The sequence below is a fragment of the Opisthocomus hoazin genome, chromosome 1 (genome assembly GCF_030867145.1).
Source record: "Opisthocomus hoazin isolate bOpiHoa1 chromosome 1, bOpiHoa1.hap1, whole genome shotgun sequence".
In the NCBI taxonomy this organism is placed as follows: Eukaryota; Metazoa; Chordata; class Aves; order Opisthocomiformes; family Opisthocomidae; genus Opisthocomus; species Opisthocomus hoazin.
This window is the reverse complement of record NC_134414.1, coordinates 48,560,632-48,581,546: the sequence shown is the minus strand read 5'-3', so window position 1 is coordinate 48,581,546 and position 20,915 is coordinate 48,560,632. Positions and strand designations below refer to the sequence as shown.

Here is a 20,915-nt window from a genome sequence, read left to right as displayed (position 1 = left end):
TCACAGAAAAAAAAATCAGGATTTAAAATTTAATTTTTCTTCTCTTCAGAGTGAGGCTTGCCTTGTACAAGACGAGGGAGGCCTACTCTGGAATAGCTTAGATGTCAATAGTTAAGGCATTTTGAGCTTTCGGACGTCGTATGTATTTTTAAACAAAGAAGAGTTTCTGTCACTGCAATTTTCCCCCTCCAAAGCCCTCCTAACAGTTAGAGCATCCTTCTTTGTTAGCAACTTCAGTCTCACACCTCATCTTCTCAGATTTCATAATACTGCCTTGTCTCAGCAAGCAGAAGAGAGTGTGTGGCCTAATGGAGATGTAAATGGGTGAACTTTATCGTTAGACAACTATGGAGGGATTTAAAAAAACCCAACAAACACAAAACTTCCAGTCTTGGATCAAGGGGACAAATATTTAATGTGCTTAATATCCTCAATATTTTGTAGCTCATTTTTAGCTCAGTACATAAACAGGACTGATTAAGTTATCTTGACAGAAATAGTTTGATGATAGCAAACAAACTTAGCAGTAAGCATTTGACAGCATTATTTATTAATATGATAAATGAATTGTGAGATGTGTGATTGTGTGATGATGCATTCATTTAGTTGTTCCTTTTTTTCTTTTACTAATCTCTGTCATGTTGGATTTATAAATGGAACTGAGTGACCTTTGAAACTGTGATGGAAATGAAGAGATAAACACAACTTGAAAGGACAAACCAATTAATATAAATGTGTTACACATAAAGAACTGATTTCAATCAATTGCTATCTATGTAAACCTTTGGGCACTTAGCTGAATGAAATAGAGCAAAAAGATTATGTGACATAGGGACAAAATATACGTTTAGCTCTTTTGTTATGTAGTTAGGATATCACGCAAAATATGCATAACACAACAGGAAGACCAAGGTGTCTGCTTCACTGTGCTGCGAAGTCCACTGAGAAGTTACAGTCCTTAAAGATTATATTTTTCTGATAATCAGAAAGCCTTATTGGTGGTGTTCTTAATTTTATTTTTAATCATCTGTATTTTGATGAATACGTAGAGTAGCCTCTATTTTATTTGTTTGCTCTTTCCAGCACTTACAGTTGAATTTCTAAAACACTTATGCAGTATACTTTTAAAATATCCCAATCCAGGAATTTCTAAATACAGTATTCATTTCTTCTACAGTTGCCTTGTAATGATGAAAACATTTATCACCCTTAAATCAATACAAATGTCTTGGGCATCCTTGTTTAAGCAAATTACAGCATCTCTCTCAACCCTATTTATTTATTTTTTTCTGAAGAATGAACCTTTTGTTATATGCATTTTAGACTGCCTGCCTGCACGTATTGTTCTCTTCACAGGCTTAATTAGAGAATATGATCAATTTAATATAAAGGTTTCAAAATACCGCCATTGATGCACAACAAGGGGGGGGGGGGAGAAAAAAAAAAGAAATACAAGCTTGACATTTTAAAACACTTGCATTTGAAAGACTTTCACTACTAATTGATTTTTAAGAGAGTTCCGTGGAAAAGTGAACTCAGAAATGTTTGGAAGTGCCTTGGCAGCATGCCAGAAAATTTAGTACAAAGCATAACTAGACAGTTTCTGAGGCCTTACTACAACCGAAAAGATATGTTCTTTGCCTTTCTTAATCTAATTTGGTATCCCAGCTGTACGCTTACAGATTATGCTGAGTATTTTCAGTATCCTGTGGACATCTTTAAATGATCAGTTGGCACAAGGCAACAACTTCCCTGCTGTCGCAGGGTTAGGCAACACAAGAGTTTCAGTAGTGAGATTTTCGTTAGATTTCCTAGAACAAACTATAATAATGAATCAATGTTCCGTTCATTATTCTAGGTGGCATTTTGGGCATATATGTCTGCTAATACTATTTTGTAGCGCGGATTGACTGGGCCAACGTCTGCCATTTCTATTTGTCTTTATTGGAGTTAATAGTTTTGCTTGGAGTGAAGAGGAGGGCAGGTGATATCTTAAATTCTGTAATAGTTTTCTTCAAAATTACCTTTTAGCTTGGACGATGTGACACTGGCTATTCTACAACATTTTAGAGTTCTTTGTCAGTTGACTGAAGTTGAAACAAAAATCCTCCTTTTTTTGTAGAGTATGCACTTTGAAAACCTACATAGACAGCTGAAATATTAATGGAAATGACATCCATTCTATTTTGGAAAAAGAGCAGACCAAATGATAACGGGTAACATTGACCAAAAGCAATTACTTTAAAAGGATACTGCTAAGTATCTGAGAAAAATGATTCCTTTGACTAGTTGTTTGTCAGGCCCTGTGTGGTTTTTATTGATTGCTCTTGAATATATAGCCCCCATGATTGAAAATGCTGCTGGTAATGTCCTTCTTTTTATCGTGCTGAGAGTATCTATTGAGAATAATAAGAAAGAAATTTATACAGAAAACAAATACACATTGGAGCTTAAAATTAGCTAAAAGTGGTCTATAGATTACCTATGATACTAATTTTCTAGCAAGTCTCCTTCTCTAAAGCTAGTATTTAGAATTAGATGACAAAAACTTGGGCCTTTAAAAGTACGTATGAAGTATTTGTTTGTTATGTGGTTTGTCCCTCCGCCCCATCTGATTACCTCTATGGAGCACGATAATTCATCTTCTGCTGTGAAGCATACTACGTTTGAAATGAGTCACAGATAGGATTTTAGCCTGTACTGTTTCTTATAAATGAATATTTTATCCATGCCGCTAACTGTTTTTACTTCACAATGGAAGATTTCGTCTTCATGTGAGTGGCTGGCATCTCAAAATGCCACCAGTCTATTTAAATGGACACTTGATTAGGATGCTCAAGTGAATGAAGGCAGACGCAGGAATGGATTTAAGCAGCAGGCTGCAGTTTTATTAACTTAACACTGGAAAGCTTCTGAAACAATGACAATCTTTCCAAAGTCCCCAGCTACACAGACCTGCCAGAGGATGGAATAAAGTTTGTAGGGTTCAGTTTGTTCTAGGATTCAGTTCTTCTTTTCAAGGCCTTTGAGTATGCCTCTCTCCTTTCTTCTTCCCACAGCAAGGCAAAAGTTACCAAAGGGCGACCTGTGTGCCTTTTTCAGATACAAAAATTTCCCGGCAAAATCCTATGTTTCATTTATTGTTGTGATATGCTTACTAACAGTCCTCCGAAGTTAATAAGGAGTAGCTAGGGCTTTGCATTACTTCCAAATTTTCCTGTCAATTGAACTAAAACTTCAAGATAATTTAAAATCCATTAGGCTCCAAAGGTGAAAAAAAAATCCTTCATGACTCCAATAGTAATTGTTCAGTCTGTCCTGAGGCGTCCTGAGGGGAAAAAAAACCAACCAACTTGACATCTCTAGTTCCCATGCCCCAGTTACATGGATGGAGGGTGACGAAGCAGACAGGTGAAAGATCTGGACAGAAGAAGATCTGTCCAGAAGTTTGAATTAGCAGGTGGAAAGTCAGGAACAATAAGAGATGGAGAGTTTTTGAAAGAAAAATCCATGTCTTTTCCGCCTGTAGACTGAAGGTCTAATCTAGTTTTTCATCTCATGGGGTGAAAGCAGGTGATACCATGGAAAACGTATCTTCTGTCTATTCTGTAAAACTCGCCAAAAACCTTCCTTAGACATCTCTTTAAGACATTTTCACAAGCATTGTGTATGGGATAGTTGTATTATATCTCTTTTCTTCTTCCGTGAATTGTTTGGCTCTTTCCTCCTATACAGACACTTTTCTTATGTTAGGTCCAACATTTTTCTTGATGATTGAGAAACCAATATCCATCGTTTTGGAATCCGTGTCATGTTTATGTGGTTCATGCAGGCCTAGAGATCCCCGTTGATTTTGTATCCAGAGATAAACCACACCAAGATTGTTGCAAATGTACAGAATTTTTCAACTGTTTTTGTATGCAAATCAGATTTAGCACTAATTTCTTTATATGAAAGAGAAGGCAGGTAATATTTTATTTGTCCGTGAATGTGGTTTGTGAGGCAATGATGCCATGGATGCCAACAGCAGAATTTATCTTTTTGTGAAGTGCTTTCCCAAACATGCTCAGTCACTTCTGGGTGAAGTATTATGCTATATGGGTGCTGTGTTACTTCAAGGACTGGAAAACAGTCAGTTTATGATGACATGGAGCTTAACCGGGAAATAATCAGTTTATGATGACATGGAGCTTAACCAGTATACCTTGATGAGACACCCTGGCCACACGCAGACCCCAGTCAGGTGCCTGTGCACAAGGTACCTGTTACCAACAAATTCTAATTTCTGGTTCTGCACAAAGCCAGCCTGGAGGGCCAAAGCTGAGCTAGGACTGGGTAAGGACCTGCCTTAGTTCTGATACCGAGCAGATGCTGAGGATCATCCTACAGAATACAGATAAGTGGCCATGCAGGAATCAGCTTAAGTTTGGCTGGATGTCTTAGTTGTTGATACAGCAGTGCTTGCCAGATGCCACAAACGTGGTAAAGAATAATGTTTTGCAGTCCATGCATTTTCTGAGATAGTATTTAAATACACTGGAATATGGAGAATTGGATATACACAGTTTGATACAGTTGTGTAGCTTACTTTGCTTTCTGGAAGGGAGGAGATCCTTGTCCTTTCAATATCATGGGCTCTTGGTCCTGGCCTCTTAAAGAAACTAGAGCCTTTGCTTTCTGTCTCCTCTTCGTCCCCCCGTGTCATCCCATGTGTCTCCCCTCCCCAGCCACCTAACTGTTCCTGCAGGACAGAATGTTGGAAAGAATGAGAGATGTGTGGAGGGAAGTTCAGGCCTTTACTGGTGTCATCTCACTTGCCCAGGTCCTCACGTGCAATGACATGCAAACAGTCCACACCTTGAACGTGCTTGGAAGTCCTGCAAGCTGCTCCTGTGGTCACAGCTGAAAAGTGCCAGATGTCTCCCCCCCGCCCCTTGTAGCCTTTAGTTGTGAAAAAGCGTTTTTTAACAGATCTTTCATTAAAAAAAAAATGGAAAAAATTGGAGGGGGCGGGAGAGGTGCTCACTTACACATCAGGTCTGAGTTTGCAAGGGCTACCTGTATAACTTTGTACTGTCCCTAATCACAACTAAGTTACTTTGGCCAAAGCAGATGAGGTGTTCCTTGTGTAATTATAATTATATGTAAAATCTAGGGGCCAGTAAAACTGGCCTTACCCTTAATCCTCAACGTATGAGAGGTGTCACGGGGCATGGGCAGAGCTGCTGCTGGACCAGTACACCAGCCAGGCTTGCACTGGAGTCTCACCCTCTCTGATCCGGGATCGAACTCTTTGGCTCTTTGGCATACAGCTGAAGCCTTAACTGGAAGAAGAGGCATGGAAAGAGCTCTTTCTTGAAATCCAAAGGTATCGTCTAATGATCAGTGACAGTGGTAATGCTGGGAAAATGGGGGGGGGGGGGGGGGGGAGAACTAAGGGAAAAAGAGATTAAAAGGGAAAGAAAGATCGGGATGGGAAAGTGCTGGTTACTTACGGATACTTCTGAATACGCTTCTCCTTTTGTTTTGTGACGGGCAAGCTCTTCGGTCCTACTGCTGTTGCTGCGGGGTTTGCGTGGAGGTGACACAGGACAGGCTAAGACTCTGGTCGTCTGTCTATTGTTTACCTTTGTATGGAAAAGCAGATTTGCCAAATTAACAGATGTGAGTGACTGGCAGTGACATTAAACTTACTTTATTTGTATTTTCCATTTTTTTTCGTGACCAGTACTATAGGTGTGACCTCACCCAGAACGGAGTTTTGGGCTGTGACATGCAGACCCCTGTTTCAGTACTGGAATGCTCCTTTACAATGTCGCCGCCCTCTTCCTGTTTTGCTGTGGTGTGATACAATTTTTTCAGTGTTCTGTTTCCCCTCTGTCTCCCCTCATCTTCCCTTGATACTTATTTTGGAAAAATAGCATACTTTCCTATTGCAGTAGTTGTGCTGACAGCTGTCGGTTTATCAGATGAGTTGTGCGGAGCAAAGCCTGGTGCTCTTGTAGCCGCATCATTTTCTGCAAGATCTTGCTTTCCATTTTGAAAGGGATTTTGTTTTGTTTTTATAATTATGTTCACAGCTGCATTACAGCTGTATTGTCTCATGGAGCCAGCAACAAGGACACAGAAAGTTAAAGCCGAGGTCCAACTTGTAACTAGATAGATGGAAAACTGAGTGCAACGCAGGTGAGCTCGGTAGGCTGATGAAGAGGGCAGCAAGTGGGACACGGAAAGCTGGAGGGTCCAGGTGCAAGTTTTCTTCTGTGCTGGTATCAGGATAGAAAGATGATTTGTGCAGAGCTCTTTTAGAGGCCGAAGGCTGTTGCAGCCAAATTATTTAGGGAGCACAGAGAAAAATAATTCAGGATTTATCGTTAAAAATAACCATCAGTTTTTCGTCAGTGTTATTCTCTGCTATGAGTCATGGCTGAATATGTTTGTGCGTGAGTGGGAAAGTAGGGATAAAGAGCATTTTAGAGACAATAATGAATTAATGTTGCCATGGATTTTGTAGCTGCTGCTGCAAAAATGAAGAGTTGTCACCACGGAGTTAGGTCTGTTGTGTGCTTGCAGAGTACGCAAAGGACCTGTCCTGTGGTGACTTGCTGCAGCAGGGGTTAGCTCTAGGGTGTTCGGGCTTTAGGCAGTAGTGGTAAGAGTAGTATTTTGTTTAATACCTAGAGGCAATAGTCCCATTGCGTTACTGCTTCCGTCCAGATGAAAGGGAAGTGATGGTGAAGTTAAGCAATGAGTGAAATCTTAAGATATGTAAGATAGTGGGAGGTAGTGTGTAACAACGTGTCTGTAGAAGGGTCACCTTAGGCATAAGTGGAACCAACAGGCCTTTCAAAAGTCCAGAGTCAAAAACTGTATTCAGTTAAGCAGTGAGAAAACTACCTAACTGTCGCCAAACCAAAAACCCATATTAACTCTTTTGTATTTAGGTAGGTAAGTTCCATTTCCTGTTCAAATGACAAGCGAGTTCTTTATTTTGTCCATGGTATTCAGTTAATAGAAACTTAGGTTGTGTTGTTACCACTTGGAAAGTTATTGCAAAGTGTCATTCCATTTTTGTACTGTAAAGTTATGAAAAAATAAGTGGAAATTGGTAATACAATACCTTTTTATGAGAAGGAGTGAAAATGGTAGTACATAGCTAATTTTTTTAGAAAATCTGCGTGGTTTCCTACGTTCTCCCATCCTTCCCAACAACCATTAACAGTTTGCTTTAAAACAGACAAAGGACATAATGAGAAGATTTTTTTTTTCCACACCCATCATCCAAAATAAAGAGTTATAGCTCCTAAAAATTGGTCTTAGTGTTATTCAGATCACATAAGACTTCCTTTAATTGGCCCTTAATAAGCTTGGTTTAACTGGGATTTAAAGAAAGAACAGTGGTCATTAACATTAGCCAGATTAAGACTCTGTTAATTACCACTGAAAGATAAAGTAATATGCAAAGATGGGGTCTAAAACATTCTTGCACTTAAGCACCCAAGGAAGTTGAGAAATTTCTTGCTAACTGAAATGAATAAGTCAGTAGCTCTTTCTCTGTAAAGCTTAAAAAAAAAAGAGAAGACAGTGAGAGAGAGAGAGAGAGAGAGAGAGAGAGAACAATTACTACATTTAAATACTGTGGCTTAATTAGTACCCTGTATAAAGAAATAGTTTCTATTTTGTTTTATTTTTTTCTGTTCCTCAAATGTAACTTATGATTTGTTTCAAGTATTTGATAAATTCTGCATTAATTTGTCAGTTTCTAGTCGTTAATCTTTTGTATAGACATAGTCTAACATATATTAGTATATTTGTAGGCTTTAAATATTAATATCAGTATATGAATATACGTTAATATGAATATTAATTGCTGTTTAAACCTGAATAAAATATAAAAATATATGTTATATGTCACATTTATATATATCACTTTTAAGTAAAGAATATTTTTCTTAATATACAGTAGCAATAGAATCAAAATATCTCAAGCGTTGTAACCAAAATTTTAAGAAGGTGTATCCGTATAACAGTGGCATTTTTGTGATGTGAGTGTAAATACTTTAAAGCATTCCTCAGACACGACAGTCGCTCAAGTACTGGGGTGGCATAGCATTTCCACTTTGGCGTGGACTTGTGGTAGATTTGTCACAGTATCCTATCAATCACAGCACCCATCAGAGGAAAGTTCAAGAAACTGACAGCAGATAGGTATAGACTCATCTTCTGTGCATGAATAGTTCCTGACTAGTCTTCGTCAGTCAGCGATGATTAATAATCTGAAATGAGAAGTTTTTAATCTCATATAATTCTTTCTTATATTTAATGTAATGAGAGCTTTTCCCCACTACTACACAAAGTGATAAGTTCTGGTTTAAACAAACTGTTATTCTCAATTATTTCCATCTGTATGATTATAAATATTTTTAAAACAAGTAATTCTGTTTCTTCCAGAAAGTGATATGTGCTGATATGTTGTATCTCAGTTTCATGGAATATTTTCACATTCTCGTATAGTGAGAAGGACTAACAGTTGTGCCAAACTTACGTATTCTCATATATTAATGAATCTCTTTCGCTTCCAACTCTCTAAATAGACTGGTGTTCTTAATTTAGGAAAGGCACTAGTTATACATTTTCTACATTTTATTTCTACTTCTTTATATAACCTTTAATTTTCTTTAAACTGCCTTCACACTGAACAGTTTCTCAACAGCCTGTGCCTATGACGTGTTCTTAGGAGATACAGTCATATTTAAAAATGAAACAGTGGTCTCTTGGTAGGTCAACTAAATCCACGTATTCTATTTGATTCCGTTTAGTATTAAAAGATGCTGGAATTTGTTAATTTATTACTTTCTCTTTTTTAATTGTTTCTTAGAAATTTATTTGAAGTATGCATTTTTAAGGATAGATGCTGATAAATCACTACAGAAAATTAAGGTTTTTTCTCCTTGAAATTGTATGTAATACGTATTACAGCTCCACTTTTTCAGTTAGTGATCAGTAACAACCCCATGATATGCCAGATGTACTGTGGTATTTTCCAAATCAAACAAATCAAATCTTCAGTGTTTCACTAGTTTCTAAAGACGGTGTGCGTATAATATTTGAAAATGAAGTAGCTAAAAAAATCTTGCATAGTTACAAAAGCATACTTAAATTTCTGTCTTCGTATATAAATCCTATAGTTTAAGTATATATATATATTTAAATTATTTTGAATGTTTAGTTCGCATATTTGGAACCCAGAGCTGAGGATGCATGGCCAATCAGAGGGTTAATCCTTAAATCATATCTTATGCTGTGCCTTTTGAATATAGAACACCTGCAAATGAAAAAGAACATTTCTCACCCTTTCATACAGAAACTGCTACTTGTAGAAGACCTGGGACCATATGGACATTCTTACGCTCCCAGGGGTGCACCTGTCACCTCCTATGCATTCTTTCATGTACATATTTTAAGTATCAGATGATAACCATGGCCCGTAAAATCTGTTGCTTTTAAAATAACAGGAACTGTGTTAACAAAAGAACTTGCCAAACTTATTGTCTCATATAAAATAATTGAGAAAAAGGGCCAAAGAGGAAGAAATATGCTTTAATTGATAGGCTATTTTTACATGTGAATGGAAGTTTGGATCCATTCTACTGGATGAGGTACAAACTTTATTAGCCTAAACCCGGTCAACCTCAATCCTTTGTTAAATGCAGTTTTTCTCTTTGTAGGCTGTGCAAGATCTCCCTGTTAAATTCCTCATTCATCAGTTCATGCCAAAGCCAGCCAGCGTGTTGTCATTGTTCCCCGAATGCTTGTGCTCAGAGTGCAGCCTTTGCTGTGGAGCTGTCTGTATTCCCCGGGGACACCCTCCAGTACTTACGTACGGGAATCAGAGAGGAATCAAGAGAAGATTTAGTCTGCAGGCCAAGAAAGTTTTAGAGAAACTTTGCATGCAGATGCTTATTACTGCTTTTATGGCAGAAGAGATATAGAGAACAGTCTGTGCGGGTCAGCTTTGGGAACTATTTAGTCTGCCCTAAATGTCGAGGCTTTCGTTTGTCAAATTCTTGGGGGACCCAGTGCCAAACATGAAACCTACCATCTGACCCTACTCTTTCAGAAAAGTTTAACATTATTTTCCATGATAAACACATAATAGTGCTTTGTTAGCTGAAGATTTTCCGAACCATGTAAGCAAGTTGAGAGGTGTAACTCATGTATAAAGAATGTATAGGCAAACTTCTTTCCACTCATGCCACAAAATACAGTGCAATCAATTGAAAGATTCTTTGCACTCTATATGGGGCGTTTGGCTAGTGATGTATGTATTCATAATAGTCGTTAAATTAACAGGGTTTCACTACCATGGTGAATGAAATAGTGCTTCAAATAGAACAGCATCATGAGACAGGTTTACCTAAAAAGCAAAAAATGATGCCACTGAAAAGGACTGGTTTGAATAACTTAACAACTGCTAAAAAAAAGAAAGAAAAAAAAAAGGCTACCGCATATGTTCCTCTTTATGTTTTCTTCTTTGCAATCTCCATGGTAAATACCTCAAGCACTTGCCAGTGTACTCTCTCAATGAAGAGCAAGGCTGAAATCTGTCACAAATCATACCTAGCTGCCAGAGAAATTCAAATTGCTGTAAGCACAAGTGCCAGGGGAGCTCTTACAGCGATGCTGAAACCATAATGCAACATTCACAACGAGATCATTGCATCATAATCTCCTTCTGAATGTGACTCCCTTTGTGTGTCAGGTGTTTGCATGTCAGAGGGAGAAGAAGAAAGGGGATTGTGAGTTTAGCACAATCTGTTGTTCTATATTAAAGTTGGGGTTTTTTTCTGTTAAAAATGACCTGGTTTTATGCAGGATATTCCAAAGGCTTCTGAGCTACTTGCTGCCCTCTAATCCCCTCAAGTACAAAACCCTTTTGTTAGGAATATTCATGTTTTCATTTCAGACAAGCTAGTTACTGGGAATTCTCTCTAAGCCTATAAGCTTGCAGAAGTTAATATATATTAAAAATTATATTTATTTTCAGTATATGCATCACAACTATTTTAATTTCCTAAGTGCACAACCAATATTCTAATAAAGAACATTTGATTCTTTCTCAGCTGTATCAGCCTTTGAGCAGAGTAAGTTTATGAAAATCCATGGAGGGTTTTTTTTTTCCAGATTTACAGAAGCATAAGTGAAAGGAGAATCAGGGCCATATATTACAAAATGTCATTTGCATTAACTCAGCATCCATCAGACCTGCCTTTATTTCATGCAGTCATGCCTACAAAGTATATGGAGGTTGTTTTGGGCTTCTTTTGTTTTTTTGAGAGCTTATCAATATAATATAAGACTTGAATGTATGTCCTCAAGCAACCTCCAAAATAAATTAAAATTAGTAGTGAAGAAAGCTGGCAGCAGGTTGGTTCACAAGAGGAAAGATGTGAGTCAAAATGAACCTCATGTGAAGGTGGCATCTTTCTCACTCGACTCTGGCACCTGATATGATTAGAATCAGCAATTTTGGATACAGGAAAATAAGTTTAATTCACTCTGTAAACGACTGAAAACCATTTAGAGTTAACGGTCAGAATAATATGACGGGTGAGAGTGTAGATAGTTTCACCAAAAATCAGAAACTCACTTGAATTGTCCTTCTGCATCATTGATTGTACTGCTTCTATGACAGGAATATAATGGCGATTATCACAAAAAGAAAAGACAGACATGTTTGTAACTGGTCGTATTTAACCCATCTATCTTCATGAGGTGCTTAAGTTTGGAATCCAGTTGTCCAGGGCTCAAAAAGAAGTAGATATCCCTGATGGACAGTTAGTACCGATAAATATGTGGATTACTATGTGTAGCTGATTGCCCAGTGTTTGACTACGCAGGGTATCTGTGGCAGCTGGTCACTTCAGGTGAGAATTTCAGTTAAGCGAATCTAGATCGAAACGCTTTATAGCTGGGTTGTGCGTCCTGTACCAGGAAACAGATTGAGCAGGACTGATTTAGTCAGCATCTGTATTATTTATTCTTTAACTGGCAAAAAAAGATTAAAAATGTATATATGTGTATAAGAGAAGTGGCCAATGAATGTATTTTAAAAGAACAAAAATATCTGGATAGACCAGTTTCAGACCTGCATCTGGAAAGGTCTCAAGTGTAAGTTCTAGTAAAAAGTTAAGCACAGAAGACACTGAGGGAAAGCTCAGATATGTTTTTTTTTTTTTAAACCTGAAAGGCCCTAAATAATTCCATTTCATCAGCAAAGTCTCCTTGACATTGTGAATGTTGCTACTGTATCTTCCCCAGCTTGCCCCCGCTTTGCACTAAGTAGAACAATGTTTTCTGCTAAAAGATGAATCCTCAGTGATCTGTAAGGCCAGATTCAGCACACACCCTGACTGATGCGTGGCATTGGGCATAAAGCAAGGAGCCACTCTAAGTTTCACCCAAATCGGGTGCTGTGGGCTCAGAACCAGTGGTCTAGTCAAGAGACCATCACTAAAGAAACACAGACAGCACGACTAACTCAAACCTCTTTTGCCCATCTCCTGTGAAAACGTGTTAATTTGCAGCGTGGAAACTAGTCTGAGTTCTCTCGAAGTATCTTTTGCTCTTTCTGCATCGGGACCACTGTGACGAAGTGAGTGCAAGATTTGTTGGAAAAGGAACAGGGAATTGTTGCGTGGTTCAGTAGTTAGGATACTCAGGGAATAGTCAAGGGTTCTCATCTAGGGCCTCTTTCTGTGTTTTATCAGTGGTGTTGTTTTTTTTTTTTAATACAGTCTATTTAAAATGTAAAATACAGAAATAGACCTTGAAATGTTTCTTTGTTTTTAACTTAACCAAGTAGATGCCTGTCTTCAGGAGTGGAATTTATGGGGAGTTTAAGGGTAATTTAAATATCTAAGTCCCAGAGTACAATCTTAAAAAACTTGCCAGTCCCTTCACAAGTCTACAAAGGTCTGGGACTGCACGACCTAGAGGAATGGAGGTGCTTTTCTAAACTGCTGGGTGCTTAAGACCTGGGCTGAGAAAGATAGCTGTTCTTAGATTTTCTTGTCCTTGATATTTCTGCACTGTCTAGCTTGGGCAGCTCCGCGCTCATTTTTTTTTGCCTTGCATTCTGGGCACCCTCTTTTTTCCTGTGCTTTGCATGGTAGATCTGAGTTGCCTTCAATACTTTAATGTCAGCCAGCTAAAAGTTAGAGATTGATGTATCTGTGCCTTTTCTTGTACATGAGTACAAATGCTAAAGAGCAATGTAGGAGAGGAGAGAGAAAGAGAATAAATAGTACTGCATGCTACTGAAACTGTGTAGGGAATTTAGGTAGGCAGAATGCAATTATGCATTTGGAATACAGCCAGGACATATGGGTTAACACATGTACTCCTGTGAAAAGTGCCATGGGATATTTAATGACTGTAAGTTGTCAGAACTCAGTTTTACATCTCATCTGAAAGACAGCACCACCAGCAGCATGATGTCCCTCCGCACCATGCTGGAGCAGTTCCTCAGTATGGACTCAAAGGGAGCGAGTGGCGTCTCCTGAATCACCACTTCCATTTCTTGCTGCAGCTGGGCTTTCTTGAAAGATTTGTATTAAAGCATTAATCAAGCCCAGCTTTCTTAGCTAATGAGGTCCAACAAGTTCACTATCCAGATTCGAAGAAGAGTGCAGTTGCCTATGCCAGAAGTAGCTTGCTGTAAGATGACAATTTATCAAACACTTCTCTGGGGTGGAAGATGTTACCTTTCTGGGCTGGCCACCTTTGGAGAATCTCTGAGGAGTGTAAAAGTCTTGGTCAAAGTGAAACAGTGTAAATGTGTAGTAAAAAGATAAGCAAAAGCTTAAGTATTAGCATATTACAGCATGATAAATAATAAGAAAAAAAGAACTGAAGAGGCTATATATTAGCTATTGTATTTTGTAGAAACATGAGGAATCTGTTACAAAACTGTCATGAAAGATAGTTTAGGTGTATTACATATTTAATCTATTTATCTCAAAGCTACTTCAGTGGCACCCAAGCTTAAGAACAGACATTCCAACCTCATCTGACTGTTTTAATTGAAATGTTATGAACTTTTGCAGTCCTAACTGTAACTGGAGTGCCAAAAACTGTTATATTAATAATTTGGATGAGTTTACTGCCAGTAATTGTTGAAATGTACCCCAGCCCGTCCTGTTGATCTGGGACTCTATGAACTCATCTTCCTGTAGGATTTTAATGGCAGATAATTTTTATAATTTATTTTTAGCAAGGGCCGCTCGAATTTGTACTTTGTGCCCTCAATTGATAGGCTTAATTAATGAGGATGTGTGACAGACAACAGTTTATACCCATTTTCTGATGTCTGAGCATTCAACATAATCTACGTTAGTAGCTTTTACTGTGTTGGTCTGCTGATAGGAGCTTCTTTACAGGACGAGTGATAAAAGGCTGGATTCCATAGATAAAACAGCTTTTGTGATTCTTGAGTAAATAAATAAATAAATTCAGTTCCTGCATTACACCATTTTTAGGAAGCTTGTTCCCCTCCTCCAGAGCGTTAATGCAGTTTGTCTTTGCAATTGGGACTTTCTTTTTGATGCGGTGATTGACTGGATTTTGCCAATCATTTGTTCAGCTGCATAAGCCCTACTAATTTCCCGAAGTTAATCGTAACAGTGTGTATGGTTGAGATAATGCAGCCGGTTGCCGTACTCAGACAGAATTCTGCAGACAGATTCTTGATGCAAAAGTCATAAAACCACAGTGTGAAAGAAAGTCCTTTTAAAGGCAAGTGTTCAGCATATCGTAAAGTCTTTTCTGTTGTATATGTTTGCTTCAATTTTGGTATAAAAGAGGCTGTCCTACCCCTTTTCTCTAGAAAAGAGGTTATAGTATAGCTATTATCCACTTGGAGTAATTGGTTTCTTGTTTTCAACTATGACAATAGCTGAAAAAAAAATAAAAAGAAAAGAGGAAGGTGTAACTGTAAATTTTTAAAACCAGTCATGTGTCCAGCATGAGAGGTAGTTAAAATCATTGTGTTCTTAGAATTTACTAGGGCACCAGTTGTTCATGTGGTGTCATCTTTTCTTGAATATGCTCTGTAAAGGAACAGAAATGAATGCTTTAGATATGAAAGGCTATACTATATCTGCAACTGCTAGCTATATATAACAATACTTGAAAATGCAAGAAGGAATCTTATTTAAAATTATAGGATTCTACATTATAACCAAAGGAGAATAAATGAAAAATCTATAATGTTTCTTAAATATTCTGCAAGCTATGGAATTTGCTGTGAGTCTTACCACACCAGCGCTAGCAAAAAAGTTGCAGTTTTGGTATGCTTCATTAACTGTTTGCATACAAGACAAAAGTGCTTTCTGATGAAGTGTAAAACCAACTTGGGACCAATTTTCCACAACATAAATTCAACATTCATTGCATCCCCTGATATTCTTAGATTCAAACAGCTAGGGAGGTTTTATGTCTTATCTTTTATCAATAATTATTTTTGATTCTACAATTTTAGATTATTCAACCAAATGTAATAAGCTCAGAGTTGATTTCATACTGTGATGATTGCTGTTAAAGACATGTTCCTTTCTATGTACTGTGATAAGTCTGGTTATGCATGTTTTTAACCAGTTACTTAAAATTCTGTATTATCATAGGTATCTCTTACTAAAGTTATTTTTCTCAAGATTTAGAAATGGGAAGATATATTTTATTCAGGCATCTATACCTTCAAATTTGAATTTAAGATCACACCTTTTTCATCTTTTTTTTTTTTCCATTTGTAGTGGAGTTGAACTAGTTGTGTGGTAATAATTATTTTAGCGAAGTTGAAAGAGCCATTTTAGATTTGGTACTGCACATCTGTGAAAAGTGATTTATCATAATAATGTAATCAGTGGTCCTGCAGCTAATAATTCAAATTTGTATTTGCTGAGTTCTGTTTTAGTGGTCTCAGTTTTTCTATTGAAGCTTGACTGATGATGGACTAACTTTATATCTTACTCTAAAGTCCCATGTATTTACTGAATGAAATTTATTTTACTTTTATTGTAGAGCAATTTAGCTACTCGGAGGAGTCACTGGACTCCTCTTCGTTGAGGTGAGAGGGTACGTGGCAAATTTGTATTGCATTAGTCTATACAAAATAATAGGAATTAAAGGGGTTCTCCCTGACATGAAGGTTTACAACTTGTCCTAAATCACTTCTGACTTGTGTGACCATTCAACTCAGCAAAGTGGTAAAGGTAGGCGATAGAGGAAAGGGATATTTTGCAATTTTCTGTTCAGTTCCATGATCTGTAGGCTCATTTTTAGTTTTGAAGTAGTTAGTTTCTGGTAGAGAACGAGAACTAATAGCCTTGTGGAACATTGGTACTAAGGGAGGGGGAAAGCATGCTCTTGGTGGTCCCCTACTTGCAGAGGCTACTCAGTAGGCTGCTGAGAGATCCCACTCTAATCCTGATAAATCCTTCATAATAAACACCGAACTGCCTCCCAGTTATTCCAGATTCGAGGCTGGTAAATTGATTGGCACTCACAAGTATTAGAAATCTGTGTTTGTGTCATGTCTTTCTACAGTTGCATTTTTAAGCTTCACGGGTATTATTAAATGCAGCAGGTCCTGTACATGGGCTTGCAAACTGGTGTAGTCACCCAGAGTGTTCCTACATTTCAAATCATTGCGGGCTAATTTAACACAAAATGGAGCGACCTGGGTTTTTAAGTAGTGCCAGATATTTCTTCATTGTTAAGGTCTGTTTTCTAGCTCTTGCTTACTCATGTTGGAGAAAAAATTAGAAAACACTAGAAAGTACTTTTTTCTTTTTTTATTTTTTTGGGGAGGCCTCGATAGTGAATTTTAAATCTAGTTCCTGTGTTTTGGGAAATGTTCAGTTAAAGAGATGGGCAGATTTCGTCCTAGAGGTGCTGTCGGACAGGTGGAAGGGATACTGAGGAAATTTGGCACTGAAATCAAAAGAAATTGAACATAATTACCTCACACGCTGTATTTGACCCTGCATATAGCCTTGGATATGTATTGAATTAAAGTAAAATCGATGCTGAATATGATTGCTGAATAAAAGTTTTAGAGCCTATTAAATATGTCATTCTGTTTGAGTTTTGTGCTAATTTCTTTCCACATGTTTAAGCCCATCACATTTTTTTTTTCAAATATTGCATTCAGTCCTTTACTATGTGTGCATTAAGCATAGGGACTGTTAGCACGTCTGAAGTAACATCTGCTCTGTCTTTTTGTTGTTGGGTTCATGGTATAATTAGCTCTATATTTCACCAAATACAATTTTACTCCCATGGCGGATAGAGCAGCATGAAGAAAACATAAATAATTGCAGATTAGAGAAACAGAAGGCAAAGTGGGTGTAGGTGGCTTTGATGAAAAAAAGGGTTAAGGAGAATAGAAGGTCAACTCATTATAGGACATAAGATTGATAAAATTATATTTGAGTATACTCCAGTTTCTCACATCTGAAGTGTGTAATTTTCTTTTTCAACTCTACCTGGCTTTAGTAAAAAGAAAGGAAGTTTAAAAATAGAAAATTTATTCTAGGTTATATGCTTTTAAAAATCCTAAATTATGTGTAAGCTTGAATGAGCAAGCACTCATAGACTACAGTATGATTTTTATTAGTTTAAGATTACAGGGTGTAAATCACACTTCTCTGGACAATGCTATGAAGATTATCTATAGATTGCAAGAGACAAGTGTTTTTTCTATCAGGCTTTTTGGGTGAGCATTATGCAGATTGCTAAGCAAATTTCTACTATCTGACAATTCACCATTATGAATGTGCTTCCAGCAAGAAAGACATCAGCGACTTGATTCAGTACAGGTACCCTGTACCATTTGGGATGCCCTCAGGCATCCCGCTTGGCTTCCAGCTTCCGCTCCAGAATGGCAGAGATCATATGCATCGAGGTGCTCTGTCATATTTGCAAGCCCTGTGGGGATACGTCAGATATCACAGGGCACCTGAAATGACAGCAGATTCCAATATGCAGGCAGCTGAATAGACCTCCTGTGCTTGCAGTCACCTGTGCAACACAGTTTCCCTGTCTCAGGAACCACAGAATCACTACTAAGACAGTCAGAAAGGAGGTTTTCTAAAACAGAGCCAATATTTCAAAATTTCTTGCTTGCCTTAATCTACGAGTGTATAAATGCTACTTTAAAAGATTTTCCTTTCTCTAATGTCCAGAATTCATAATATGATTGGTGCAACTAATAATCAATATTTAGATAATGATATAATTGTGTGGTATCTCATCTATTTTAAAGCTATTTTAATCGTTCTTCTCAGCCTTGTCTAAATAGAACCAATTTACAATGAGAAAGAAGATATATCATGATGGTTGTGACTTGGTGTAAAGGATTTTTGAGGCAATACTCATGACTGATCATACTCTGTCCATGATGCAGATCATCCAAAGTTTGTACCAACAAACACCATCTCTGTTAACAATGTGATGTGTTTCCTTTCTTTGTCCCTCTTATCACAGAGTATCAGAAGGTTTCCAATTACCTCATCCAAATCAAAAGAAACCTGAGGTGTTAAGTAGCTCCCAGCCAACTTCACAAAAATGTTCTTCTGGAACTTCATGTGTGCATTGCAATTGTGTTCTCCTAGTGCTGATTTTCGTCCAGCTTCCTTGGAATTGCTGAATAATGTGGGGAAAGAGCTGTACTTGCCTTTCCCATTCAGCATATTCTACTGGCTTCAGTGCTGGAGGAAACTGTTAGTTTCTTACTCCATGTTGAAGGCGTTTGTGGTGCTAAAAATGTGCCGTGAGTTTGGAACTAAAACAACTTCCTGTACTCACAGCACCATCACCCTTGATCATCTGTCTCTTTGCAACAAAGGCATTTTGAATTTCCGATTTTTTATTAGCTATGCATGCACATATATATGTGTGCATCTTGTGCATTTAGTTTTAGGTATTCAGCTTGATAGAAGTTTCTTTTGCCTATTTGCAATGCTTTTTCTATAAGCAGTAATAACTTAGCCTTTTAAATCAATGTGTAAAACCAAAGCATTAAATTCTCATTGATACACAAGGTAAAGCATCTCAAAATTAGTTTTTTATTTGTAGCTTAAACACAGACATAAAGGATTTGTGACGTTCTCTTGACATTTTTTCTTGTATTTTTTGCCTGTTCCTACTTAAATAAACTTTCTTATTTGAAACCTTAAAAAAATTAAAAAAAAAAAAAATCAGTGATGTCCAGACTCTTGGGTAGGAGATAAATTGAATTTTGAACATTATAGCAGGTCATGCTGAGGTAAGAAATATAAGATTTAACATCTAAGGTTAAATCATCATGAGGTACAGTGATCTCAGTTGTCACTGCTTTTGTGTAAGCAGCTTTGTTAGAGTTAACTATTTCTGGTATCATTACAATATTGGTTATTGTAATCTTCAAAGAATAGTACAGAGCTACGGCTACTGGTACAGAAAATGTAATTTTCCTCCTCTTTTGCTTTCAGACTGCAAACAATAAATCATTTTGTTGAAGAGATAATAAAGCACCAACTGGGTGCTGGTTTAATTCATATCAGGGGAGATCTTCAGTAGCTTTCTAAAACAAAGTAATTAGAGAAGGAGTTCTTTTATGAAAAAAAATGAGATAGATTATTTTTGTATATCTCTTGTGTTCTTACAGGTGTTAATCAGAGTAGAGTAAAAAAGGTTGTATTCTACTTCCATTTTACATCTGAGACATAAAAGTTATAAATCAACTACAACAATTATAAAACACATAAAGAGAAATCCCAAGTGCAACAAGAATTTAGACATAAATGACTTCATTGTACTGATGAAGGTTATGGTTGTTTAGTGAGAAAAGAAAATGGTAGGAAACAGCAAATACATAAAAGAAAAGGATGTCTTGGGGGAGGGGAATGGGGAAATGTTTCCTTAATAAAGTCAACATACAGAAATAAAACCAACATCTGCTCCTCATTTCTCTATTTGATTTCACTTTTAATTACAGAACTTCTCAGTTAAGGCAATTTTAGTAGATCTCTAGTTTTTGCTTTATTGTGGTGACCAAACTCCAGAGGCACTGAGCATGTGTTTGTGCTCTTTTTGGGACTTTGGATAATCCTGCCTAAGAATGGGTCCCATTTGCCTCTTGAAAGTTTCTCTCCTGGGGCTTCCTGGCTTTTGTGTTCTCCAGCTGGTGAGTTTCAACTCGGGGGCACCTGACGTTGGCCTTGGTGGATACGGGGAGTAACGGAAAGAGTTTTTACACCTCTGGCTTCCCCGTCACCCTCTGAGTGTCTTCAGGTTTCTCTTACTGTAAGTGGTTCTGGGCCTTTATCAGTGGTGGGAAGCTAGGTTTATGCGGTATGGACAGAGACGGGGAGAGCTGGAGGAGATTCAGCCAGGGCTTAGCTGGCACCAAATTTGTGCTATCCAGAGAAGCCACCTTTAATGTGCGATTAATTGTTCTGTCAAGAACAGATAGATGTAGTACTGGCTTCACAAAACAGTATTGTAATACGGCTTCAGTTTGACATACTAAGTGGATAACAGATAGATTGGTTTTGTTGTTACGTCAGCCAAAAGTAGTTGTACCATGGACACTGTTGGGGTGTGACTGCAGTGATTTGAATAAGCGAAAGTGCACCTGCTGTAGGGTTCTGTATAGTTAAGAAATTTATCTTGAACAGGTGAAAAGTACTGTGCCTGCGGGATTTCTGCTTAAGGATACTGGCGCAAAGCTGCGTGGACTAAGGACTTCCAGATAATAGTATTAAATGTTGATAACTAGGCAGAGATCTTTATAATCATCAACTCTCTTGTAAGAAATGAATTTCACCCAACAGCCATTTTCAAAATCCCCCAAATAATACTTATAATAGTCT

The 20,915-nt window shown here is 37.6% G+C and overlaps 1 protein-coding gene across 6 annotated transcripts in view; it reads left to right on the top strand.

Moving 5' to 3' along the window:
• The window catches only part of DACH1 (dachshund family transcription factor 1), a 370,281-nt gene that overhangs the window by 205,088 nt on the left and 144,278 nt on the right, over positions 1 to 20,915 (top strand). The window lies entirely within an intron of this gene.